Raw genomic sequence first — 5,000 nt, 5'->3', positions numbered from 1 at the left:
GGGTCCGCCCCCTCTGTCCCTTTCGGCGCATCTGATTGGTGGTGCTTGAAGGGGAACACCTATGATTGGCGGACAGGGGAAGTTTATCTATTACAGCCACTGGAGTTGATTAGACTAAACAGCCGCAGTTGGAACAGTATTCAGCGGCGCCAGAGTGTTAAGTTACGGCGCCAACTCTAATTAAACACAGAGGAACGTGAAGAAAGTACGAAAGGTAGCAGACTGTTCACCCGTATGAGGATGTTGGTGAAAAGCTGCACTGTCTAGTTTAAAGTAAGGGACCTAAGATGGTAAAGACGAAGGCTCCTTAGATAACAAAAGATTAATTTTATTTTTAGTAGGAAGTATGGAGTACATTCGTGGGCAAAAGTCGAGTAATCGTCTGCACTCACTTCCACTTTCTGCCTTAAGTCCTCTGATCTGCTGACAGCATCTCTGCAAAGCCTGTTAAGTAAAAGATTCTTCGCAGATCAGAGGATTTCAAGCTGATGAAAACACATAACACACCGAAAGTGAGTGCTGGTCGTTGTTCGACTTCTGACTTTGAGCACACACCACACACCGCACACCACACACCGCACACCACACACCGCACACCTACAGTCAATCAAGAGCACCAGCACCATTTAGCAACAATATCAATCAACAGTGTCACATACTTTACAATAATTTTACAACAATTACCAGTGCCACTAGAACGAGAGACAATTTTTACCAATCAGGAATGCCAACACATTTCAACAGCGAAAACAAACACTGCTACACGTTAGGTCCATAACAAATTGAGCGCGAGACCTTTAAATAACTACACCACTTACAACAACGCCACTACGTACACAGTCTTTACCACTGACGAGTCCCATCACCTTTTAAAAGCAACACCCACTACCACCACAACATTACAAACTGATTACCAAACCTTTCAACAGCCAAACCAATGACCAGACCCACTAGCAAATCCCCACCACCTTTTACCTACTGAAGCCATGAAACCCTTGTTGATGCACCACCACTGCACCAACCAATCAACCAATCATCCACCAACCACCTCGCACCTCACTAACCTAACCTAACGTAACCTCAAAACACCGCAGCTCCATCGACAGTGCTCGCGGTAAGTAAGGCCTGGAGCGTGTCACCTTCCCCGTAATAGTGCCAAGGACAGCAACGGTGAATATAAGACACGTGCTAACTCACGCCCCACCAGTACCAGGGTGAGCAGGGAGTGAAATCCTAGGTTCTTCCCTTCCTCCCTCCCTGTGTCACTGCTTCGTGGAGGGAGGGAGGGAAGAAGGGACGGGAAGTATATGAGTGAATGAATGAAAGTAAGAAGGAAGGAAGAATAAAAGGAAGAATGTAGGTAGAGAGAGGGGGAGGAGTGCATGAAGGATGGAGGGAAGGAAGGACAAAAGGGAGGGACGGAGGGACGGAGGAAGAAATGGCGGAAAGAATGGAGAAAAGGAAGGAAGTGGTGAAGAAAACAAGGAAGAAAGGAGATGACAACAAAAACCGAGGAGAGAGAGAGAGAGAGAGAGAGAGAGAGAGAGAGAGAGAGAGAGAGAGAGAGAGAGAGAGAGAGAGAATAAAGAGAAAAGACAAGAACAATTAACCTTTCCTGTATGACAACGGTGCGAAATAAGAGAAGAGAGGAAGAAGACGAAGACGAAGAGATGAAAAAAGGAGGAAGAGAAAAAGAATGAGGAGGGAGGAGGAAAGTGAATTAACATGAAAGAATTAATCGCCTAATAACTCTTGACAGCTACTTCCATTTTCCTCTTTCTTAATTAATGCCAACACTTATTCTTCTTCCCCCTTCGTGATGTTATTTTTATTCCCAGTGACTAATGAGTTATAGGATACTAGTGTTTTCGCTCCCTTTCTTAACTAATGGACGGGGCGTAACTGAATGCCTGCCTGACTGCCTGCCTGCCTGCCTGCCTGACTGACTGACTGACTGACTGACTGACTAACTGACTGACTGACTGACTGACTGCTTGATTTAATGTGTTTTAACTCGTTTGGGGAATGGATGAGAATGAATGGGAGTGAATGGGAGTGAATGATTCTCTCTCTCTCTCTCTCTCTCTCTCTCTCTCTCTCTCTCTCTCTCTCTCTCTCTCTCTCTCTCTCTCTCTCTGACAATACCCATGGGTCTCTTTGGTGGAATAAATGAGAATGAATGACTCTCTCTCTCTCTCTCTCTCTCTCTCTCTCTCTCTCTCTCTCTCTCTCTCTCTCTCTCTCTGTGTGTGTGTGTGTGTGTGTGTGTGTGTGTGTGTGTGTGTGTGTGTGTGTGTGTGTGTGTGTGTGTGTGTGTGTGTGTGTGTCCCTTTACCTTGGAAGTGGAATGAATGGGAATGAATGAAAAATCTCTCTCTCTCTCTCTCTCTCTCTCTCTCTCTCTCTCTCTCTCTCTCTCTCTCTCTCTCTCTCTCTCTCTTGCATTTATCACCTATTACTTCAAACTGTATCAAAATCACGTATCATACAGAACCTAATGACCATCAACAAGTCTACAGTTTGTTCTTCCTTTGTGTTCCTTTCTGTTCCCCGTCCGAGTCGCGCTAGATGGGTCAGGGCAGTGGTGGTGGTGGTGGTGGTGGTGGTGCAGAAGGGTCGCTGTTTGTGGGCTTCTGGCGAGGCTGGAACTGCGGCGAGGCGAGGACAAGCCAGTCACCTCAGTAAACAGTCAACAGAAAGAGAGAGAGAGAGAGAGAGAGAGAGAGAGAGAGAGAGAGAGAGAGAGAGAGAGAGAGAGAGAGAGAGAGAGAGAGAGAGAGAGAGAGAGAGAGAGAGAGAGAGAGAGAGAGAGAGAGAGAGAGAGAGAGAGAGAGAGAGAGAGAGAGGCTGCATTACTCTAGATTAGGTGGAATTTTTCTTCGTTTTCTGTGCGTGCTGTCTATCTGTTTGTGTGGTTATAAACAGATGGTTCTGTTTATCTATCTATCTGCCTGTCTGTCTGTCCGTCTGTCTGGATATGAGTAGATGGTTCTGTCTATCTGTCTGTGTGGTTGTCTGTCTGTCTGTCTGTATGTCGGTGTGGTTGTAAATAGATGGCTGTCTGTCTGTCTGTCTGTCTGTTTGTCTGTGTGGTAAATAGATGGTTGTCTGTCTATATCTCTGTCGGTGTAGTTTTAAATAAGTTAATCTAGCTGTCTGTCTGTCTGTCTATCTAGTTACAGATACATAAGTCTGTGTGTCTGTATCTTTTCTGTATCTTCTGTCTGCCTGTCTAATCATTTGCATTTGTCTGTTTACCTGTGTGTATGTCTGTACCTGCCTGTCTGTTTACCTGTGTGTATGTCTGTACCTGTCTGTCTGTTTAGCTGTGTGTATGTCTGTACCTGCCTGTCTGTTTACCTGTGTATGTTTCTGTCTGTCCGTCTGTCTGTTTAGTTCCAGTTGTTTCTACTTGTCTGGGTCAAGATGTCTCTGTCAGTCTGTGTGTGCGTCTGTATGCTGTGTCTGTCTGTTTTTTTCTTTTTAATATTTGTGTGTATTTATGTATGAGCGTGTCTTTATTCCCTGTCTGTTAGTCTATTTTTGTCTGTGGTTAAGAATGGCTCTCTCTCTCTCTCTCTCTCTCTCTCTCTCTCTCTCTCTCTCTCTCTCTCTCTCTCTCTCTCTCTCTCTAAGCACTTCAGAAGGACACCTCCATTCACCTCATATTTCTTCCTTCAAGCTTAGTCACCTCTTCCTTCTCCTCCTCCATCTCCTCCCCCTTCTTCTTCTTGCCATTCATTACAATCCTTCACAGGTGAGAGAGAGAGAGAGAGAGAGAGAGAGAGAGAGAGAGAGAGAGAGAGAGAGAGAGAGAGAGAGAGAGAGAGAGAGAGAGAGAGAGAGAGAGAGAGAGAGAGAGAGAGAGTATACACGGACCTCCTCGGATTAGGGTCTGTTCACTTTAACTTGGCAGATAAGACACGCCCACTTTTACGCAGGAACCACGAATACACAGCGGAAGAAGAAGAAGAGGAGGAGGAGGAGGAGGAGGAGGAGGAGGAGGAGGAGGAGGAGGAGGTGTGAGTCAGTTGTATGTAGATTTGCTGAGACTTTTGTGTGAGTGAGAGAGTCAAGGTGGACAGCAGGAGTAAGGTTGGTTGTGTGGGGAAAGACGGAGGGAGGGAGGGAGGGAGGGATGCTGAGGAGACGGTGAATGGAGGAGAAGAGGAGGAGAAAAGGAGGATATTGTAGTGGTGGTAGTGATGGTGGTGGTGGTGTTAAATAGTGAAATACAGAAAGGAGTTGCAAATGATATAATAATTATCAATCAAATCTTTTTTTTTTTGTTTACATGATTATTAAACTGTACACATTCCAGACAACTTCAGACGACCAGACGGGAGAACTGGTGAAGAGGAGCCGGGACTGTCTGCGCCATCAAGGTTAAGACGCTGGAATAACAAGGCCATACGGAGCTCCAATTCATGGCTAAGCAGGACCTTACGGCAAGAAAATGACGGTAACAGTGGAACTAATACACCAGAACACCAATAAAATACTCAATTCGATTAAAAAAAAAAAAATTAAACCAAAACGTTAAAATAACAAGACGAGAAGGCAAAAAAAAAAAAAATAATAATAAATAAAATAAAAAGAAACAATTATAACTAAGAAACGTAAGTAAAAAAAGAAGTGAGCAAATTCGTGTCGAGTAATCGTCGTACCATTAAAATGCAAAAATAAAACCGAGAAGCGAAAGTTAGAATTACCTTGGAATTTAAAACCGTACTGCTGACATCCTAGGCTGGACTGTGTTTGTCAATGTGTTAGCGCCTTCGTTTCACTGCTTTTGGCTAGTTTTTGTAAGTTATTGGAGTTTTCAAGTGTGTGTGTGTGTGTGTGTGTGTGTGTGTGTGTGTGTGTGTGTGTGTGTGTGTGTGTGTGTGTGTGTGTGTGTGTGTGTGTGTGTGTGTGTGTGTGTGTGTGTGTGTGTGTGTGTGTGTGTGTGTGTGTGTGTGTGTGTGTGTGTGTGTGATTCCAGTGATACTTCGACAAGC

This window comes from Scylla paramamosain, chromosome 18 (assembly GCF_035594125.1).
Source record: "Scylla paramamosain isolate STU-SP2022 chromosome 18, ASM3559412v1, whole genome shotgun sequence".
Taxonomy (NCBI): domain Eukaryota; kingdom Metazoa; phylum Arthropoda; class Malacostraca; order Decapoda; family Portunidae; genus Scylla; species Scylla paramamosain.
Note: the sequence above shows the minus strand (reverse complement) of the source record.